Below are 23,821 nucleotides of genomic sequence, written 5' to 3' on the forward strand. Positions count from 1 at the left end.
GCCCTGTAGGGAAGACAAATAGGAGTCAGGGACCTTTCATCAGGAGAGTGATATAATCAGACTAAATTGAGAGGAAAGTAACTCTAGAAGCAGAATGGAAGACTGTCTGGAGTGGGGCGAGACTGAAAGGGGAGGCTAATTACGAGGCCATAATAAATAATTCTAAGAAAAGAGTATCAGGGTTTCCCGATAAACCCATATAAAGATGCCACCAAGGCTTCTATTTTGGGGAAACGAGGGAAGGATTCCATAATAGATGGAAAGAATTTCTGCTCCATTCTGGGCATCGTGTGGTATGATATGTGGAGATCGGAACCCCAGGAGAGCACAGGAACTGGAGACGCTAGAGATGGTCATCTTTTGGTTGATAGGGGCAGCCGCTGGACGTGAAGAGATGGCCGTGGATAACTCGGTTCTTATGCCTCAGAGGACAACTTGATACCCAGACCTTCAGTGTCAATACTTAAGGGGTAGAGGAGAGGAAGAGCACTGGAAGACAGAGCTGCAGCAGGTGCCCTGAGTTCAAACCGCAAGAGGAGACCCTCAGAAAACGGCGGCTGGCCCACTGAGGCAGTCTCCATGCAGACCAAAGAGAGGAAGGGCCAGGACGAGAACACAGACACCGCTGGAGATCTTACTGATAAGGAACTTTCAGGCTGAAGGGTGAATGGCATTCACACAGGAGATTTAGGACATGCTCTCGCAGTTGGGGGAAGAAGGGAGGCAGAGGATGGTGACAGGAAGGGGAAGCTGGATCAAGAGAAAAACTTGGAGAAGACAGACAGGAGAGAACCAGTGGAAAGGGCAGAACCATTACTGTTGTTCAGTCGCTCGGTCGTGTCTGACTCTTTGCGACCCCATGGACTGCAGCACGCCAGGTTTCCCTATCCTTCACCATCTCCCGGAGCTTGCCTAAACTCACGTCCATTGAGTCAGTGATGCCACGCAACCATCTCATCCTGTCACCCCCTTCTGGTCAGAACTATAGAAACACCAAAAGAGGACAGAACTGGTAGAGCAAGAGAGGAAGGGGTCAGGGTCTAGACGGAGGCTTTGAGGTCTCTTCCAAACCTGTGAGAGCAAGGAGGACGGGGTCTGTGCAGGGTGCCCGGGCATATGAACATGTTCCCCTTCTTTGAACTCCTATAGGCCTGTTCTATGGAATTTTAGGCTGGGAGCTTAGAGCCTAAGACACGGCTTTGTGTGCTGGTCCTGCCACTTACCACCTATATACCCACGAACATGTCGTAAATCATCTGAAGCTCAGTTTTGCCATCAGTAAACTAGGCAGAACCCTATGAGTCACACACACTCCCCACCTACTTCATAGGATCGCTTCAAGGCCCCAAAACGCGGCATGTATGCAGATGTACCTTAAAAGACAGAACAGCCCCAGGGATAAATCGTTGGCTTTTATTATTCCATGTATACTTGTTTCTCACTAAAGGAGGATTAGTTCAACCTCTGTGCATTCCACACAGGGTTTAACAGAGTATTTTGTACCCAGGTCACCACGCACTGACTTGGACTAACACTAGCCTGCTCCTCACGACAGTGTGAGACTGCGTTGTTTTCCACGTCCCGCAGGGCTACACAGGGACACCACCATCCCTAAACTCAGTTCCCAGCCTGAGTTTTTAGTAAGACTCCTAGCAAACAACAGAAAGTGCTTTGTAACAGCATTTTCAAATTAGCAGAAGTGCAATTATGAAAAGCCTTCCATATGTTACAACGATTTTTTTTTAATTAAGAAGAAAACAGTAAGCAATCATATTCCAAGCATACTCAGCCAATAGATCTAGAAAAGACATCTAGAGAAAATTCAACCACTACCTCCCAGCTGATCAAGGAGACAGGCACTCCTCCACACAGCCCCTCAAGTGGCAGAAACCCACAGGGAGTGGAAGACACGCTCTAGTTCTGCCAAATCACCAAGTAAGAAGTTGCTGCAGTCAAATCCATCATGTCACTTCCCATTTGCATCCCCTTTAGCCCTGAAACGAAGCATACTCTGGAAAAGTACGTTTTAATATGGCTTAGGCTAGAGCCTTACCTACCATTCAATCAAAATCTTATTATGGAGATAATACTGGATCTGTTACTTACACTAGGTAGGGGGAAGAAATACACATGCAGAGAAATAAATTTTTATTTCACAACCAAAGCAGCAAATTATTTTTGCTGTTCTACGCAGTACAGTAAGGCTCATACATTTTAAACAACCTGGATAAAATTATTTTTTCCATTCGAGGCAAATCTCAGTAGTGATTTAAAATTAAATTGTTAACCAAGTGTCAGGAACCATGAAATAAGCATAAGTGGTAGTCTCTCTTTGAATAGAAATAGCAGGATATTCATAATCACATGAAACTCTAAGAGCATACAGAAGCAGTAGCACCAGCTACTGAATGCCTTTAATTCAAGAGAGCCATCAACTTTCTACCTCTAACTCTAAGGGGGAAATGTTAGCAATGTGAGGTTATTATTATCCTCTTTTTATTGAAGACATTCACTTGGCCACTTATGCAATATATTAAGCCTCTATTACATGCCAGACAATGTTAGGGATCAGGGATATGGTGATACACCAAATAGACCTTTTTCTCATGGACTTATGGTCTGATGGGGGAGAGAGATTAAAAAATTAAACAGCTAAGCATATGATTATAAACATTAAATACTAGAAGGAAAAGATATGGTACTATGAGAAATAAGTAACAGGGACTGAATTCAACTCGAGAGGAGAAGATGGCTTCTTGGAGGAATTAGCAATTTAAGCTAAAAACTGAAGGTCAAAGTGGGAGGGGAAACTCTAGCTAAAAGAACAGCATGTGCAAAGGTTCTGAGGCAAGAAAGAGCTGGGCATACTACAGACCCGAAAAGAGACCAGTGGAGCTTGAGCAGAGTATGCCAGGACAGGAGGGAGTGAAATGAAGTGACGCTCCTAGGTAGGAACCAAATATTCAGAGCCAAACAAAGGATCTGCATTTTGCTTTGTCGTTTTCACTTCCTAGTGCAACAGAAGGCAGTGAAAGGCTTCAAACAGGGTACAGACAGAATGGGACTTGTATTTTTAAAAGAATGGATGGAGAAGGATAAGAAATGGGGAAGCTATGGTAATGGAAATGGGAGAAGAAGATGAGCTTGGGATATATTTCGGAGATGAATGGATAGGATTGCTCAATAAGGGTGCAGGAGAGCAGTGAGCGATTGAAGCAGCAAACAAGATCCCTGGTTTCTGACTGGAGCAACTAACTGAATGGGGAGCTATCTCACACGAGGACAGAGGCACAGGCTTAGCCAAAGAGTAAGGCTGGTTTTGACCAAACTGTTAAAAAGTTAAAGATATCTGTGGTATCTCCAGGCAGAAATGTTAAGTAAATGCTGGGATAATATGAAACAGAAGTGTAACACATGTGGCATTTCATTCTTAAGATCTAGGTTAGTAGCTACATCAGGTAAAGGTTGTCCAGTCTCCTTTGAAGGAGTCATTCCCACCCTTTCACTCACTTCCTGGAGAAGGAAATGGCAACCCATTCCAATATTCTTGCCTGGAGAATCCCATGGACAAAGGAGCCTGGTGGGTTACAGTCCATGGGGTCATGAAGAGCTGGATACAACTGAGCGACTAATACACACACATGCACACGTACACACACTCACTTCCAGACACAGTCCATTCCCTGCCAAGGAGCAAACCAAGGAGATGGATACATAGGTCCTCTCTAAGAACTGTGAACAATGCTCATTTTCCAGTAGAGCAATTTATATCCTGAGAAATCGAAGAAGTCTTTGAAATGTACCAGCTACACGGGGTAGTAGATTTTATAAATTTTTATGTTATCAATTTTATATAGCTTATAAATTATATACTTATATAGCATTACAAGGGTGCTAAGTCACTTCAGTCATGTTCTACTCCTTGTGACCCCATGGACCAAAGCCCACCAGGCTCCTCTGTCCATGGGATTCTCTAGGCAAGAATACTGGAGTGGGCTGCCATGTCCTTCTGCAAGGGATCTTCCCGACCCAGGGAGTGAACCAGGGTCTCTTATGTCTACCTGCCCTGGGAGGCAGGTTCTTTACTACTAGTACTACCTGGGAAGCCCCATATGTATATTTATATAGTTCTAAAATATATAATATTATTTATTATTTATTTATAAATAAATTTTATATCTGAAAATGCAAGTACATTTTTGAAGGCTTTATGTGTCTATATATTGTATATATTGTTTCTCAGCTGTAAGTATAGAAAAACCTTAAAATGATAGGTTTTTTTTTTTTTAATGTTTAAGACAGGGCTTAGATGATTAAGTGAGCTCATGTAACATCTCTTTGATAAAAACTTATGGCATTAACATCCTACTTCCATTGTGGCCAACTAGTAGCATTTTGAAAAACCTCACAAGATGGTACCAATCACTGTTTCCATGAGCCACTGGTTTATGGTCTCAGGTTACAGGAACTTCTAATTCATTCAACTCTGACCCCTGGGTTGATCTTTGTTTGCTTTTAACTAAATTTCCATGATTCAAATTTTTTGTTCATTCAAAACTTCCACCGATTGAAATAGGAGCAAAAACCGCTAAAGAAGCAGGCTCGTCACTCTTGACTTCGGGCAGGGCGACATTTAACACCAGCCAGACGGACGAAGGAAAAAATGACGTCATCCACATCCGCTGATTCCCGGCGAAAGGGAGGAGAGAGGAGAGCAGACAGTGAAGCCAGGAGTGATGTGGGAAGTGAGATTACATTTTACTGGAACGCGGCTGCTGAGCTAGACAGCTGCTCAGGAAAGAAAGAACAGGCAGGTACTTTGTCAAATGAGATTAGAAGAGTCAAATGCTGTTACGCAGGCAAGTAAAACGGGGAGTCTTAGCTGCGGAAGATTAAGACTTAAGCGTTCCCTTTTCTTATAGGGAACGCACATTTTCCATATCTAACCTACTTTAAAAGATAGCTTCTCAATCACTCTTTCATAAGATATATTTTAAAATCATCTGAAAGCTACTCTTATCCAAGGCAATCATGTTAATTTGGCACAATTTTATCAGACATGTTTTTTAAAGGCACAAAATAAAACTTAAAATGACCAATAAACAGTATGAAGTAACAATTTCTGGAGTAAAAAGCCTATCTGTGCTTTATGCGCTTAATTGCCTTAAATATAAACTTCTGCCATGAGTATGTATCCATGCAGAATGTCACTAGTACATTTAAAGTATCAAATCAAAATGGATTAAATATTTAATCACAAGCCATGCCCATGGTCATAGAATTAGGTCCCTAAAGTAAAAAGAAAAAAGTAAGAAGCAACTGTAATCCATTGCTGTCACATCATTTATTCAATAATTGTTTTCTAAGTGCCTAGTATGTATAAGGAACTATGTGATCAATTATTGAACCAATGGGTAGGGTGATCAATTACTGAATCAAAATTAGGACACTGTTTGAGAAGTATGAATGGGCCTGTGGAAATGATTACCAAGGACAGTGGTACAGAAATAACAATAACTTTTATTATGTGCTTATTATATGATTGGTTCTCAGTTAAGTATTTTCTTTAAGAAATTTATTTATTTTTTATTGAAGGATAATTGCTTTACAGAATTTTGCTGTTTTCTGTCAAACCTCAGTGTGAATCAGCCATAAGTATATATACATCTCCTCCCTTTGAAACTCCCTCCCATCTCCCTCCCCACCCCACCCCTTGAGGTTGATACAGAGCCCCTGTGTGAGTTTCCTGAGCCATACAGCAAGTTACATTACATTTGGTAATGTAAGTTTCCATGTTACTCTTTTCATACATCTCACCCTCTCCTCCCCTCTCCCCATGTCCATAAGTCTGTTCTCTATGTCTGTTTCTCCACTGTTGCCCTGTAAGTAAATTCTTCAGTTCCATTTTTCTAGATTCCGTATATATGTGTTAGAACACAGTACTGATCATTCTCTTTCTGACTCACTTCACTCTGTATAATAGGTTCTAGGTTCATCCACCTCATTAGAACTGACTCAAACGTGTTCCTTTTTACGGCAAATTATTGTTTTTAGTTGTAAAAACATAAAAACATAAAATTTACCTTTTTAAGTGTACACAGCAGGGGCATTCAGGACATTGACACTGTTGTGCAATCATCCACCTCCAGGCTCTTTTTATGCTGCAAAACTGAAACTCTGTACTCTTTTAAATAATAATTCCTGTGCCTTCCTCCCCAGTCCCTGACAACCATCATTCTATTCAAGAATTATGAGTTCATAAATATAGAAGGAAATGGCAACCCACTCTAGCGTTCTTGCCTGGAGAATCCCAGGCAAGATGGGCTACTGTTCGTGGGGCCACAAAGAGTTGGACATGACTGAGTGACTAAGCACAAGAATAGCTAAAATATACTTCTTCTATTTGAATTCACATGTATTTGTAGGATATCTTTTTCAACTAAAACACTAAAATCAACAATCAAAATAAACGGTACTCAAATTTCTATATAACAAGGTATTAAATCTGGATTTTAAAAAATGAAGCATATTAAATTATTAGTAATTTTTAGAGAGAACAAAAATTTTACTATTAAAATTTTAAATATTAATTTCATCTTCCATAATCTTTGTAAAATTTCTATTTCCTAAGTTTTATACGAATATTATCATACACATATAATATTTATTAACAAGTATCATATTTTGGAAATAACATGCACAAAACTATATACTGTTGCAGTGTGCAAACAAAAACATTTGGGAACCACTGAAATAAAGGACTATGGGCCCATTAACAGGAATCAGTGAAAGAAGGAAGGGGAAGAAGTTTTACTTACATATTTTCTTCCTATGTTTTGGTCACACCATGTGGCATGCAGGATTTTAGTTCCTCAACCAGGAATCAAACCCATGCCCCCTGCAGCTGAAGTGCAGTGTCCTAACCACTGGACTGCCAGGGAAGTCCCAGGAGTTTGTTGTCAAATACACATATAGTATGTTTTAAAACATACTGTGTTTCATGCGTCATGTAGAAGATCAAGCAGAGATCGCCAAAAGGCAAAAGGACACATAAGCCTAGAGTTCAGCTGAGATGGAATCTATATTTAGAAGTCATCCATGCAGCAGTGACCCGAAGAGACATGAGAAGGGATAAGAACTGTGAAAAAGAACACAGCTGAGGATTACATGGTCAACAGTCCCCGAATTTAGAAAGTATCGGAGAAAGGAGATTGAAAGGAAACAGGGAGACAGGAGTAGACCCAAAAGAATACACAGTTCAGTTCAGTTCAGTTGCTTAGTCGTGTCCGACTCTTTGCGACCCCATGAACCTCAGCACCCCAGGCATCACCAACTCCCAGAGTTCACCCAAACCCATGTCCATTGAGTCAGTGATGCCACCCAACCATCTCATCCTCTGTCGTCCCCTTCTCCTCCCGCCCCCAATCCGTCCCAACATCAGGGTCTTTTCAAATGCTGCTGCTGCTGCTAAGTCGCTTCAGTCGTGTCCGACTCTGTGCGACCCCATAGACGGCAGCCCCACCAGGCTCCCCCGTCCCTGAGATTCTCCAGGCACGAACACTGGAGTGGGTTGCCGTTTCCTTCTCCAGTGCATGAAAGTGAAAAGTGAAAGTGAAGTTGCTCAGTCGTGTCCGACCCTCAGCGACCCCATGGACTGCAGCCCTCCAGGCTCCTCTGTCCATGGATACAATTAAAGATGAGGCTACAGTGTCAAAGCTGCAAAAAACTAAGTAACTGAGCAAAGGCCATTCACTGGATTTGGCTGCCAGAAGAGCAGTGTGGTCCTCTAAGAGTATTTTCAGTAACGGGTGGTGTCAGAAGCCTGATTCATGACCGACTGAATAGTGATAAAATGGAGATAAGGAGTGGTGAGCAGGCTACAAGGGAAACTTGATGACAATGGAAATGAAAAGCAAAGCAGAATGACAGAGCTTTCTCAAGGTCAGGACTGGCCAGATGGATCACTGAAGGACAAGAGGTAAGAAAACTAGGCAGCCGTGCTGAGTTGGCTTACATGATATCCAAGCTATGGTAATGATGCCAAAAGAAGATGAGCTGAGAAGACAGAAAGGAGGCTGGGTGCCATGGGACGGACAGACATCCAGTTGGGTAGGAGGAAGAATGAAGGGAGAAAGAGTGGTAGGAAGCCAAGATCAAAGATAGTAACTCTTTGGGGTCTCATATGTTGGAGGATAAATTGTTTCAAATTATGATGAGGTCCAAGACAAAGCCATGGCTGTAGACGAATTCTGACATCCAGTGGGGGCAGGAAGGACTGCATCTTACATTGCACCATCCTTAATATATTCCCCCTAGCATCAGTCTTCAGAGATCACTTACTGATCAGTATTATCTCTGTTAAGGTTCACTGATCACAGTGTCACTTGATCTCCTTGTGTATCCCACAGCACACATCAGTGACACGGCCATCTGAAGTTAGTGGAGATTGTGTCGCCAGGGTTAGCTGGCCCACGTGGAACTCAAACCTCTCTGACATCAAACTCCCCTGAGAGCTGCACATGCAAGAAGATGGTATCATGATAGAACAGCACTTAATATTCCTTATGACAGGAGGTACATCACCACCACAGTTATCGCTACTCTCTAACATGGTGATGACTGGATCCAGCTCCACAATCAAGGCAACATTAGCTTTAACTTCTTGCCTTCTAGACTCTACCTGTCTGTAGATACAAACATCATTAAGCACTGTTCCCTAAATTTATCATTTTCTTCCAAGATGAAGATACAAGAAACAGTTTCATTTCATGATTTTGGCTGCTGTCTTTTAGCATGAGGCCTGTTCCAGCATGTACTAGCATCTTAAAAGAACAATTTAATTTTTAAGGGACTGCAACAGCTAGAAAGGTGAGCAATTCATTTAGAAGAAAACACCAAATGAGAATTTCATTAAAAAAATAAAGTAGTCTCTTGAGAAACCTATATGCAGGTCAGGAAGCAACAGTTAGAAGTGGACATGGAACAACAGACTGGTTCCAAATAGGAAACGGAGTATGTCAAGGCTGTACATTGTCACCCTGCTTATTTAACTTCTATGCAGAGTACATCATGAGAAACGCTGGGCTGGAAGAAGCACAAGCTGGAATCAAGATTGCCGGGAGAAATAGCAATTACCTCAGATATGCAGATGACACCACCCTTATGGCAGAAAGTGAAGAAGGACAAAAGAGCCTCTTGATGAAAGTGAAAGAGAAGAGTGAAAAAGTTGGCTTAAATCTCAACATTCAGAAAACTAAGATCATGGCATCTGGTCCCATCACTTCATGGGAAATAGATGGGGAAACAGTGGAAACAGTGGCTAACTTTATTTTTCTGGGCTCCAAAATCACTGCAGATGGTGACTGCAGCCATGAAATTATAAGACGCTTACTCCTTGGAAGGAAAGTTATGACCAACCTAGATAGCACATATTCAAAAGCAGAGACACTACTTTGCCAACAAAGGTCCGTCTAGTCAAGGCTGTGGTTTTTCCAGTGGTCATGTATGGATGTGAGAGTTGGACTGTGAAGAAAGCTGAGCGCCGAAGAATTGATGCTTTTGTACTGTGGTGTTGGAGAAGACTCTTGAGAGTCCTTTGGACTGCAAGGAGATCCAATCAATCCATCCTGAAGGAGATCAGTCCTGGGTGTTCTTTGGAAGGACTGATGCTAAAGCTGAAACTCCAATACTTTGGCCACCTCATGTGAAGAGTTGACTCATTGGAAAAGACTCTGATGCTGGGAGGGATTGGGGGCAGGAGGAGAAGGGGACAACACAGGATGAGATGGCTGGATGGCATCACCAACTCAATGGACAAGAGTTTGGGTGAACTCCGGGAGTTGGTGATGGACAGGGAGGCCTGGCGTGCTGCGATTCATGGGGTCGCAAAGAGTCGGACACGACTGAGCAACTGAACTGAACCAGTTTAAATTTTTAAAAACAGCAACCAGACATCTAAATATTACACTGTTAAGCCTCAGGAATACAGATATTCAAGTGATATAAATTTTTCTCCAAATAAAAAGTGCATCAAATTATCTGCTCCAATGAATTGAAGAGAAGGTACAAATCAGTTCAGTTCAGTGGCTCAGTTGTGTTCAACTCTTTGAGACCCCACAGACGGCAGCACGCCGGATTCCCTGTCCATCACCAACTCCCGGAGCTTGCTCAAACTCATGTTTATCAACTCAGTGATGCTATCCAATCATCTCATCTCCTGGCATCCCCTTCTCCTCCCACTTCAATCCTTCCCAGCATCAGGGTCTTTTCTAATGAGTTGGCTCTTTGCATTAGGTGGCCAAAGTATTGGAGCTTCAGTTTTAGCATTAGTCCTTCCAATAAATAGTCAGGACTGATTTCCTTTATGATTGACTGGTTGGATCTCCTTTAAGTCCAAAGGACTCTCAAGAGTCTTCTCCAACACCACAGTTCGAAAGCATCAAACTCTTCAGAGCTCCGCTTTCTTTATATTCCAACTCTCACGTCCATACATGACTACTAACTAGAAAAACCATAGCTTGACTATACAGACCTTTGTTGGCAAAGTAATGTCTCTGCTTTTTAATATGCTCTCTAGGTTGGTCATAGCTTTTCTTCCAAGGAGCGAGCGTCTTTTAATATCATGGCTGCAGTCACCATCAGCAGTGATTCTGAAGCCTAAGAAAATAAAATCTGTCACTGTTTCCACTGTTTCCCCATCTATTTGCGATAAAGTGATGGGACTGAATGCCATGATCTTCGTTTTTTGAATGTTGAGTTTCAAGCCAGCTTTTTCACTCTCCTCTTTCACTTTCATCTAGAGGCTCTTTAGTTCTTCTTTGCTTTTTACCATAATGGTAGTATCATTTGCATATCTCAATAACCTCAGGTTATTGCTATTTTTCCTGGCTATCTTTATTACAGCTTGTGCTTTATCCAGCCTGGCTTTTCGCATGATGTATTCTGCATATAAGTTAAATAAGCAGGGTGAAAATATACAGCCTTGACGTACTCCTTTCCCAATTTGGAACCAGTCTGTTGTTCCATGTCTGGTTCTATCTATTGCTTCTTGACCTGCATACAGATTTCTCAGGAGGCAGGTCAGGTGGTCTGGTATTCCCATCTCTTTCAGAATTTTCCAGTTTGATGTGATCCACACAGTCAAAGGCTTTGGCGTAATCAATAAAGCAGAAATAGATGTTTTTCTGGAACTCTCTTGCTTTTTTTGATGATTCAACGGATGTTGGCAATTTGACCTCTGGTTCCTCTGACTTTTCTAAAACCAGCTTAAACATCTGGAAGTTCATGGTTCACGTACTGTTGAAGCCTGGCTTGCAGAATTTTAAGCATTACTTTGCTAGCGTGTGAGATGAATACATTGTGCAGTAGTTTGAGCATTCTTTGGCATTGCCTTTCTTTGGGATTGGAATGAAAACTGATCTTTTCCAGTCCTGTGGCCATTGCTGAGTTTTCCAAATTTGCTGGCATACTGAGTGCAGCACTTTCGCAGCATCATCTTTTAGGATTTGAAATAGCTCAATTGCAGTTCATCACCTCCACTAGCGCTCAACTGGAATTCCATCACCTCCACTAGCTTTGTTCATAATGATGCTTCCTAAGGCCCACTTGACCTCACGTTCCAGGATGTCTGGCTCTAGGTGAATGATCACACCATCGTGGTTATCTGGGTCATTAAGATATTTTTTGTTTAGTTCTTCCATGTACTCTTGCCACCTCTTCTTAATATCTTTTGCTTCTGTTAGGCAGATATCCCCAAGACTATATACATATGTGTATGTGTGTGTGTGTGTGTGTGTATGTATAAAAAAATATCCATTTATAGATTTCTATAACTAAACTTCCCCCCCCAAATATTATATAATTAAGTAATTTTAAACACCAAGACCAGTGCCTAGGCTTTTTGACAGACAATCTATAAATAATAATTATAACATTATAATGTGCTCAGTCATGTCTGACTCTTTGTGACGTCATGAACTGTAGCCTACCAGGCTCCTCTGTCCCTGGAATTTTCCAGGCAAGAATACTGGAGTAGACTGCCATTTCCTAGGATGGTTTTTATTCTACTACATCTTACTCACAGCAGCCCACCTATCCAATAATATATCTATTAAAGACTTTCTGTGTACAGTAGCAGAGAGTATCCAGCAAGGCAGCAATTCTGGAGCTCATTAGAGAGGTTGTGCAGAAGTTATCCACACGTATCTGACAATATAAGAGGTAATGGACAACCTATAGACAAGGTAGAGCAAAAAGGAAAAAACCCAAGGCCAAACTCTGAATCAGTGGTTCTCAGGTTTTAAGGAGCTTCTTAAATTAAACAGACTACCAGACTCCATTCCTGAGAATCTGATTCAGAGTATTTGGGGTGGGGCCCAAGCAAATGGGCTTTGTGACAAGTCCTTAAGATGATCCCAAAGCAGGTGACGTGCAGATCACCTTTTGAGAAAGGAGCTTCTTAAATTAAACAGACTACCAGACTGCATTCCTGAGAATCTGATTCAGAGTATTTGGGGTGAGGCCCAAGCAGATGGGCTTTGTGACAAGTACTTCAGATGATTCCAAGGCAGGTGACGTGCAGATCACCTTTTGAGAAACCTGACCCTATATTATAAAAAGGAAAAACTGATAAATTGAACATTACCAAAATGAAAAATGTTTGCTCTATAAAAGACCCCTTGAAGAGGATGAAAAGACAAGTTATAGACTGGAAAATTATTAATATTTGCATATATGAATAAACTCTGTGGATTGCCATCAATGTCATTTCCTGGTTTTGCTTTATACTGTAGTCATGTAAGATGGTCCCTAAGGAAACCTGAGAGACAGATACACAGGGCCTCCCTGTACATTTTTAGGCAACTTCCTGTAAATCTATAATTATCTCAAAACAAAAAAATTTTTTAAATGACTACCTGTCTGTCTAGCTATCACACTGATAACATGCTGGTGAGTTATACTTCAACCTGAAATAGTATTTATTTTAAAGAGTTATCATCCAGCAAAGCTTGACAACTCACAACTTATGAAATCTTCAACAATGTTAACCTGAATGGCATAGGGATTCTCTTCATATTAATTCAGATGTTTATTGCTGTGGTCATTATTATTACCATTTCACTTTCTGAAGTTATATTATGACATACATCATAGAAACTGAGTAAATTATATGACTTCAAACATATGCAGTAGTTAACGTTAAGAACTGTTATGAAAATATTTCCATTTTCTCCTATTAATGTAATACTGAACAAATATTAGTTTTTAAGGCTTTATGACTAGTATTATTCAAAAGCTTAATAGAGTTATAGGGGAAAGAAGACTGGCACTAAGGAATTGCCTCAATATATAAAATAGTATGCCAGCATGAGTATTTTCAGTGGCTCAATTATTGTGAATAATAATACTACTTAATTAATAGCAATCATAAGGGAATTACTATGGTGCCAGATACTGTGCTAATAATCTCATCATAAGTGGATCATCTTTCTTAATATATACAACCCATGAGGTAGGTACTGTTATGAAAGATGGGTAAAGAGAGAGATTTACTAGCTAGTCCATGGCCAGAGCTCCTGTGATGTTAGAACTCATGCTATAACTACTGAATATCCAGCTGCCACTGCCCCCACCACATCATCACCACCTTACATTCCCAGATCAGGGATACCCCAGGTCTGCTCTGAAAATGTCAGAGAAATTAGGAGCTCGGGCTTCTGATAAAGTTTTTAATTTGACACCAAACATTCTAACAACCAACTAGAGTATACAATAATGTCCACAGTAATTCCAGTTACTATAGATGGATTAACACTGAAACTCACACCACACTGAGAAGCCTTGACCAATTCAGAGGAAGCAGCCATGATAAAATAAGGCCAAACAAAACAGATGGGAATGGCTACAAACTTTCAGAGAGCAAGGCCATTTTACAGGAATCCTTGAAGCCAAATCCAGGATTCCTTCTGAGTATTTTCTCTTTATTTTTCTTAAAGGGGAAGCCCTAATTTCAAAAGAAGTATGTCTTGTTATTTTCATGTGTGTGTGCGGAGTCACTTCAGTTGTATCCGACTCTTTGTGACACTATGGACCATAGTCCCTCAGGCTCCTCTGTCCATGGGAATTCTGCAGGCAAGAATACTGGAGGGGTTGCCATGTCCTCCTCCAGAGGATCTTCCCAACCTAGGGATCGAACCCAGGTCTCTTCATGTCTTGCATTGCTAGGCACGTTCTTTACCACTAGTGCCATGTGGAAATGGCTATAAACTTTCAGAGAGCAAGGCCATTTTACAAGAATTAGAAATTCAATGGAAGTGGTTGTTATCTGATTTCTAAATTTCACTTCTATGGTGTATTTCACTTCTAAAGCTAATTCAAGGATTTTTTTTTTTTGAGTATTTTCTCAATTATTTTTCTTAAAGGGAAGACCCTGATTCCAAACTTAAAGATTGAAGAAGTAAGTCTTGTTATTTTTACACTCGGACTATTAAACTGGTTTCTTGAATCAGCTATTTTAGGTTGCTTGAAAAATTATAAAATGTGAAAAATAATCATTTACAATTCCTAATGTTATGAAAATGAACACATCCCAGGCAGTATACCATGACAGTTTCTAGTCAAGTCATTAGGAAATCTTTCTTATATAATGATTTGTTATCCCATGTTAGTTGCAATTAAAAATTATCTGATAGTTAAAAAAAAATCAGGAGTGCTGAGTCACTGTGAACCTTCTCACAGCAGCTGAACAAGAAGACCTGCGGCATAGAGGCATGCCCTGCTTCCACTACACTGAACGGAAAGGTTCTAAATAGGGGTGTTGCTGGGCGATTTTTGAAAGACCAGTCTGAAGCTGTTAATCCAGAAAAAAGTATTGGGCTGAGCAGAAACTCAGCGTTCTGGAAATAAAGAACAATGTCCCCATGTGATTTAAGACAATAGAAACAAAAAGCAAATGTAATATGTTATTTAAACTCTGAGAGTAATGAGCTAGGTAACTCAGTTTCCTTCTCTATGAGAAAATAAAATTAGTAGCTAGTAATTGCTTACTGAGCTGTGACAAGGGTACTATTAATCTTCATATTTAACCATCACAACCACCTTATAACATAAATACTATACTCCATTTTACATCTGAGGAAACTGAGGCTCTGATAGATTCAACGACTTTTCCAAGATCATACAGCTGGGAGGGGAAAGCTAGGACTCAAATACAAGTGCTCGGAATCTGGAGCCTTCCCCTGCCCTTAGCCACAGTGCCCTATGCCTCTTGGATTAGAGGTTTCCCAGCTTATCTCTTTGAAGTGAAGATACTCGTGAGAAAGCACCATAAAGTAACGATAAAATAAATCTAAAGGCAATATACATCTTTATGTGATACCAAGTTATCTTAGGGTAGACTCGAGAACAGGCAAACAGTACAACATGGTAAACATTTAAGGAAAACATACAGGAAAAACTTCAAATACAGGAAAGCTGTGCTGTGATTTATTCTGTCTGTGAAGTGAGAACAGTTAACTATTGTTTTACCCAGTTTAAGGCTCTGAACCCCAGAACACCAGTGTCCAGTTCACAGGCGATGGGAGCACAGTTTGAGAAACTCTAAAATGAATGTCAAAGATGTGTAAATTTGAACAAAGAATAACCTCTTATTTGTTTAAATTTATTAAATATGCTTATTCAATTTACAGAGATTTAACAGGATGTTATAGATGGTGAGGAGGTGGGGAAAGGACCACGGATGGATGAACTGTTGTAGGTGGAAATGCACACAAATATTCACTGTGGTGCTAATTATAAAACAGAAAGTACAAGCAATGGAAATATCCCCACAATAGGAAATGATTAACTTACAGGATGCTATGTAGTCTTCAACAATGCACATCTATATTATCGGTACAAAATGTACTCGTGGTATGAGTTAGATGGGAAAGGCAGATTACAAAAGAGCAAGAAAGTATAATTCCATTAAAAATCTTTATAGTCTAGCTAGTGGACACTCCAAAGTGTTAATGGCAATTATCTCTACAGGATGCAATTGGGACAGTTATATATTCATTCTTTGAACAATCATACCTAAGGGTAAGTTTTTCCTTCCACCAGTGTGCCACATCAAGCCTTTTCCGCTTCAAAGGAGGATGGTCAAGGATAATCTTAGTGACTCATATGCTCTCTGGCATCTTTCAAGTTTACACATATTTCATAGCCACTTTATTTTTTAAAAAATTTTTTAATTTGTATTGGGGTATAGCTGATTAGGGGCTTCCCTGATAGCTCCTGCATTGCAGGAGACCCCGGTTCAATTCCTGGGTCAGGAAGATCCCCTGGAGGAGGGATAGGCTACCCATTCCAGTCTTCTTGGGCTTCCCTGGTGGTGCAGATGTTAAAGAATCTGACTGCAATGTGGAAGACCTGGGTTCGAGCCCTAGATCAGGAAGATCCTCTGGAGGAGGGCATGGCAACTCACTCCAGTATTCTTGCCTGGAGAATCCCCATGGAGAGAGGAGCCTGGTGGGCTTACAGTCCATGGGGTCATGAAGAGTAGGACGTGACTGAGCGACTGAGCACAGCACAGCGCATAGTCGATTAACAAACGATGTTGTGACAGTTTCAAGTGAACTGCAAAGAGACTCAGCCATAGATATACATGTATACATTCTCCTTCAAATTCTCCTCCCATCCAGGCTGCCACATAACATTGAGCAGAGTTCCATGTGCTACGTATAGTAGGTCCTTGTTGGTTATCCATTTTTAAAAAAATATATATTTATTTTAATTGGAGGCTAATTACAATATTGTATTGGTTTTGCCATATATCAACATGAATCCACCATGGGTGTACACGTGTTCCCCATCCTGAACCCTCCTCCCACCTCCCTCCCCGTACCATCCCTCTGGGTCATCTCAGTGCACCAGCCCCAAGCATCCAGTATCATGCATCGAACCTGGACTGGTGATTCGTTTCTTATATATTATACATGTTTCAATGCCATTCTCCCAAATCATCCCCTCCCTCCCTCTCCCACAGAGTCCAAAAGACTGTTCTACACATCTGTGTCTCTTTTGCTGTCTCACATGTAGGGTTATTGTTACCATCTTTCTAAATTCCATATATATGCGTTAGTATACTGTATTGGTGTTTTTCTTTCTGGCTTACTTCATTCTGTATAATAGGCTCCAGTTTCATCCACCTCATTAGAACTGATTCAAATGTATTCTTTTTAATGGCTGAGTAATACTCCATTGTGTATATGTACCACAGCTTTCTTATCCATTCATCTGCTGATGAACATCTAGGTTGCTTCTATGTCCTGGCTATTATGAACAGTGCTGTGATGAACATTGGGGTACACATGTCTCTTTCAATTCTGGTTTCCTTGGTGTGTATGCCCAGCAGTGGGATTGCTGGGTCATATATGGCAATATGTCCAGGCCACCATAAGTTCATACTCTAAGTCTCTGACTCTCCTTGCATTTTGTAAGTAAGTTTGTTTGTATCATTTCTTTTTGTGCATGAGTGCCTGGTCGCTTCAGTCATGTCTAACTCTCTGCAACCCTATGGACCATGGCCTGCCAGGCTCATCTGTCCATGGGGTTCTCCAGGCAAGAACACTGGAGTGGGTTGCCATTTCCTTTTCCAATCATTTCTTTTTAGATTCCATTTATAAGGGATATCATACACTACTTCTCCTTCTCTGTCTGACCTACATCACTCAGTTCCATAGCACCTTTAATACTTCCCAAGGCACTGTATGCTTCCATATTTCATCTATTTGACTTTTCCAAGGAATCCACCCAATATGCCAATGAAGTAATAAAACCAAGACTAAGTCCTAGGATGCAAAATCAAACTGTACCCATCTGCTATGAGATTTCAAACCTCCTTCAGTGTCCATTCTCCCCTTCTTTCTTACAGAAACAGAACTCCCTCTACCGCTCCACCTCCACAAATCTCCTCACAGTAGCAGCCAGCCTGTCTACAATTCCCAGCCTCCCTTTCAGCTAGACATGGCATCTCAGCTCTCTCTACTCAATGGAATCTGAGCAGAAGGATGTGTGCAATTAGGCCTTTAAAAAAAGAAATTGCTTGCCCACTCTATTTTCTCTCCCCAGCTCCCAACCTTGCTACAGGTAGGGTGCAAAAGAGGCCCTAATCAGCTAGTTTCTACTCTGTAGATGAAGTTAATACTAAGTGATTTGGAGAACAAGAAGGTATAAAGCGTTGGTCTCTAAATGGCTTGTATACCAGTGGTTTTCAAATTTCAGTGTACATCACAATTACCTGCATGACTTGTTAAGCCCAGAGTGTTGGAAGTGTTAGATATTCAGTCCTGTCCCACACTTTGTGACTATAGCACGCCAGGCTCCTCTGTTCATGGAATTCTCCAGGCAAGAATACCAGAGTGGGTAGCAATTCCCTTTTCCAGGGGATCTTCCCAACCCAGGGATTGAACCCAGGTCTCCTGCACTGCAGGCAGATTCTTTACAGTCTGAGTGTTGGGCCCATCTCCAAGTTCAGATTCACAATTTGCATTTCTAAAAAGTCCTGAGGTGATATTAAGGCTGCTGGTCTATCTAGGGGAGGACATCGTGCTAACGAACGAACTAGAACTGCTCTTTTGTTAGGGTGGCCACTAGCCACATGTGGTTACTGAGCACTTGAAAGGTGGTTAGTGAGACTGAGGAACTGAATCTTTAATAGTATTTAATTTTAATTACCTAAGTACCAATATTTGGTTCAGTTAATGGAAAACTTTTAACTATGTTTAGAATATCTTGGGTATGTGAAACTACTTTTTTCAACTATATATTTTATGAACTCTAAACACTGATCAAGTACTTCTAATGAAAATTTAGTGTCTGAGTTGATATGTGTTACAAGGATAAAATATATATAAGATTTTGAACACTTATTAAGATGAAAATTTAAACTATTTCATTAATAAATTTTATACTGATTATATACTGGAATAATATTTTTATTACATTAAGTAAAATATATTTATGAAACCAATTTCACTTATTTCTTTTTCAACATAGCTACTAGGAACTTTAATATTGTTACATACATGGCTCACACTGCATTTTTACTGAATGGCAATGATCTAGATTAGTATGTGAATGAGAAAGAGAAAGTGGGAGACAGATCTTCTGTCTTGTATGAGCAGTTAGTTTTGTTTGCAGTAGCTATTTAGCCTGAACCCTGTTATCCTCCTATGCAAAATATACAATTTCCAAAGTCCTGGTGACAAATGTACTATGCTGCTATCCCCTTTCCACTCATTTAATCCTTTTTTCCTTTTTTAATTCAACCTCAATTGCACAGAATAGGATTAATCACGATCTTTGATATGGAACACTTTCATATCTCTGGACCACACAGGCTTCCCTCTCACTCATCCTTCATATCTAATGTTGTAATATGGAACCATGAACCCACCACCCGAATCAAAAATTAGACTGTAACAATAACTTACTAATACCTACTCAATAGCCCTCCCAGTCTCAGCCTCCTGAGATTAACAACCAGCCTGAATCCTATACTCAAGATTCTACTGCTTTCCTTTCTATGTATTATCATCTCATCTACATGTATTCCGAAAAACTATGGTTATGATTTTAGTTGCTTTTAAATTTATAGGAAAGGCAATATATGTAATATTTTTAGAATTTTTCATCTTATATTATTAAAACATCTATGCTGCAACCCTTTCATTATACTTTATTTTGATTATGGCATGTCTCCCACGGGGAGAATATAATACAGTTTACTCATCTACTCTCTTGTCCAGAGACTGGGGTTTTCCCAGGTTTTAATATTGTGTACTGTGCAACCATAAATATTTCTGTATATATGTGCAAGAATTTCTTTTACATATATACGTCTACAAATGCCAAGCACCTGGCTAGATGCTGCGGAGACAAAGACAAATAAAAGGAAGTTCATAATCTGTAGGATTTGAAGTCTAGAGGGGGAAAGACACACCTAAAGAAATAGCAGCAACTGCAGAATATGCACTAGACTCCACGTAGCACCAACAAGGGAGGAGTTAACTGGGGAAAATCTAAGACTGACTGGTGTTCCTTTCCCACTGTCCAGCTCCTATAATTGGCATCCTTTATAAATAACTTCTCTTCCAAATGCTTATGCTCTCAAAGGGTAAAGGCTAGCCTTAGAGAACAGAGATTTGTACACTGTGCTAGTTATTCTCCACTCCCCCACTCTTCCATTATCCAGTCTTTTCTTGCTCTTCTCTGTATTCCAGGAAGCTAACCTCTACAGACTGCATCATAGCTTTCCTGGTGGCTCAGTGGTAAGGAATCCATCTGCAGTGCAGGAGCTGCAGGAGACATGGGTTCAATCCCTGGATTGGGAAGATCCTCTGGAACAGGGCATGGCAGTCCACTCTAGTATTCTTGCCTGGAAAATGCCATGGACAGAGGAGCTTGGTGGGCTACAGTCCATAGGAACGCAAAAGAATTGGACATGACTGAAGTGACTTGGCACACACACACACACACACAAAGACTGTGTCACCCAAGATCCCTTACCACTACCTTCCAGATGAATTTGGCTACAAAAATACCAGTAGATCAGAGCAGATGAGAGAGGAGAGGAAAGGGGAGTCAAGGTATTTACCTTCACCCCCGTCTCCCTGCCTGTTTCTGTCCTGGCTGTGCTGTTGCACACCTACAGTTTCATGGCCAGAGCTTTCACTCACTGGGTCCCAGAGACACTGCTTTCTCCCTTGTTCCTTCTGACCTAGAGATGGGCATGGTTTCCACTGTTACTGGCTCCAGGGAACCTGGGGGTTCTCTGGACCCTGTCCTCATCTGGAACTACAAAATTCAATCTTGAAAATATCTGAGTAAAACTTCTGTTTACCAAGGGCCTGAAATACTGTCCCTGTTCAACACTGACTGAAGGTATGCCTCGGACAGCACATTTTATCAAGTGCTGGATATGCTAGCTTCAGCTGGAGTAAAATTTGCATCTCTCCTGCACCTGGTTTGACATCTGCAAAAAGGGGGCTCTTAAGAGCAGTTCTGGATATTTCAAGAATGAGTCATGGACTTTTTTAATAGGATGAATTAAGCACCTGACTGAGAATTCTGAGAGTAGAGAACGGTCAACTCACTGGTATCCCCGTCTAGGCTTTCTCCCCAGGACCACACAATGCCTGTTTGCCTGAGCCTGCATTCCGCTTATCCAAGCAGCTAAAACACCACCACCCATCATAATAACCATCCAGGTATACTGTGCATGTGTTTTGTTTTTTTAAAACCTGCTTTAACTAAACTAGTTTCAAGTCTGTGATGGTTCTGATTCATGAAAGCAGTGAGTAAAACTGTGCCCTATCATTTTGAGCAGCATCATTTTGATTCCAGAAAAATCACTCATGATTTATTCAAGGTACAATGGAGAGTACTGGAAAGAAAACAATATTAGTTCCTAAAGCAGAGTTGACCAATTACATCATATAGGCAAGTCTGTTTCAGTGAAAAAACATTTTTATTATATACTTCCCAGAAGTCTCCACTATTCTTTTTTCTCCCCAGATATTCATTTATGGACCATGTATTTTTTCCCCTAAGAGTAACTTTCTGGTCTTCATTCTCAATTCCTTTCTGCTCAATCTGGGCTATACTGTTTTCTTATGCATGAACCATTTGCTGATATTTATTATCTTGATTTCTGTCACTGACTTCTATGCATGCTTCTTCTTCCAGCCTCTCTTTCTGTCCCTGCTCTCTCAATTCTCTTTTCTTTTCTTCCTTCTCTCCCTCCCCTGAGTTCATGTGAGATCATGGCATAAGCTCACTTCCCCCAACATTAGTGGAATGTCCTAAAACAGACAAATGTATTAATACTTCCGCTCGGTTCCTCCCTTCAGTGGTAGCATTCCCACTGGGACTTGGGGCATTCGATTAGAAGCAAGTGAGGTTGCCCAGGCAACGGCTCCAAATTGTCCTAGGATGCCTGGCAAGAGTGTTTTACACAGCCTGATGTGAAGGTCATACTAGCCAACCCCGTGACAGTTAAAGGCGCAGTCTCTGTGCAGTCAGCCAAGGGCTCAGGGAGCATCCATCAAGATGATCTCAATAACATTTGCATAATCATAAAACTGTCAGACTCCCAAAGCCATGAGGACCCATACAAACAGACTATTTCAGAGAGCCAAAGATACTACCTTAGAGAAGGAACAATAGGTGAGTGTGCTAAAATCATCAAAATGAACACTTAAAAAACCAACCAGATGGAATTCGATCACTTAGCTGGTGAAAACACTTTAGCTACTTGGGTTTTCTCAAATGATTTAGGAACAGTTCTACCCCGAGGCAAGGCAATAAATGGAAGGGTCTGAAAAAAGTAACTCTGTACCTTTTACTTTTTATAATTTCCTGAGATCAGAAGTATTTAAAACATTATTCTCAAATACCAAGACACAACATTGAAAAACATGCTCATATCCACCAAATTAATGTTACATTTGACTAAATCACAATCAAAATTCCAATCAAGTAGAGCGAATGCAGAGAAGAAATCCATATCCCTAATATGTGAAGTGCTCTCAAAATAATAAGCCAAAAACAGGAATACTCCTATAGAAAATGGATAAAGCAAACTAGTCAATTGACCACAAAATTCAAATGGCCAATACAATACTGAGAAACACTCAGCTTGAAAAACAAAGATGAAATTTAAAACAATAAGAAACCACTTTTCACATGACAGATTACTAATGAAGCAGAATAAACTTTTAGGAAAGTAATCTAGTAACAAGTCTCCTAAGCCTTCAATGTAGGCTCTGCTTTGATCTAATAAATTCTGTATTTAAGAGTTTATCTTAAGTATATAATCAAGCAAGCGCCCAATCATGTATACAAAGATGTTCATCATGGGATTGCTTATAACAGCAAAAAATCAGGACACAACCTACATCCAGCAAATCTTCACAGCCATTCTAAGTGATGATGTAAATATAGTCACCAATATGGAACAGTAGTTCAAATATTTTCTCTGGTTGGAGCAAGGGGTAAGGAAAGGGTTTACAAAGTACCATGTGTCTATTTTTTTAAATAAATAAATAATATAGGAATATAAATCTTAGGGAAGAAAATATGGGTATTTAAACATCAAATGTTATCTGAGTATTTAACGCCAAGTTTGGACAGTGGGATTATGAGTGATTTTTATTTCTTGGGGGAGAGTCTATCTTAAATTATTTTTCTGGCATGAAAAATACTACCTCCCATAACATTTAGTTTTAAAATGTCAAAATGAATTGTAATTACCTTACAAGCATATCAAGATTTTTTTTTTTCAGCAAACTTGCTTTAGGCCAAGATTATTAAATCTCTTTGTAATGTGTGAGTCTCTACAAATTAGAATATAGAAGATCCTTAGACATCTATGGATTTTAGGTAGATGGATGGACAAGAGATTAAAATGACATCACCAGCATCAATTCCTAGAAGTCAAGATAGTATCTGATAAAGCTGCAGCTTAGGGTTGCTCCCTGACATAATCACAGAATCAGAACTTCGTGGGGAACATGCTACAAACCATCACTCATTATAGGCTCCAAGAGGGTGATTTCCTCAGTAGATATCTTGCCTCTTTCCCCTCCGATTCAATGTACACCATAGAAAAAAAAAAAACAGAAAAAAAAGCCAACACCTACAGAGAACATGGGATCTGAGAGTGGGATCTAATAAGAGGATTTTTCACACACAGGGCCCCATGGTGGTTTACTCTAATGCGGACAGTCTAAATGCTGTGCCCGTGAGAGGTCACTGGACAAGACAGGTCTGAGCCCAGGAA

At 40.4% G+C, this 23,821-nt stretch overlaps 1 protein-coding gene across 17 annotated transcripts in view; it reads right to left on the reverse strand.

Annotated features, from left to right (window-relative positions):
• The window catches only part of OSBPL6 (oxysterol binding protein like 6), a 216,125-nt gene that overhangs the window by 155,057 nt on the left and 37,247 nt on the right, over positions 1-23,821 (reverse strand). Inside the window, exon 1 of one of the 17 annotated variants that reach the window (XM_070798873.1) lies at positions 6,819-7,287. The exons of the other annotated variants lie outside the window; for them this stretch is intronic. The gene's annotated coding sequence lies outside the window, so the exon portion shown is untranslated. Of the gene's footprint in view, positions 1-6,818; positions 7,288-23,821 lie in introns of those variants that run through there. 17 annotated transcript variants of the gene reach the window in all.

The sequence above is a fragment of the Bos indicus genome, chromosome 2, assembly GCF_029378745.1.
Source record: "Bos indicus isolate NIAB-ARS_2022 breed Sahiwal x Tharparkar chromosome 2, NIAB-ARS_B.indTharparkar_mat_pri_1.0, whole genome shotgun sequence".
In the NCBI taxonomy this organism is placed as follows: Eukaryota; Metazoa; Chordata; class Mammalia; order Artiodactyla; family Bovidae; genus Bos; species Bos indicus.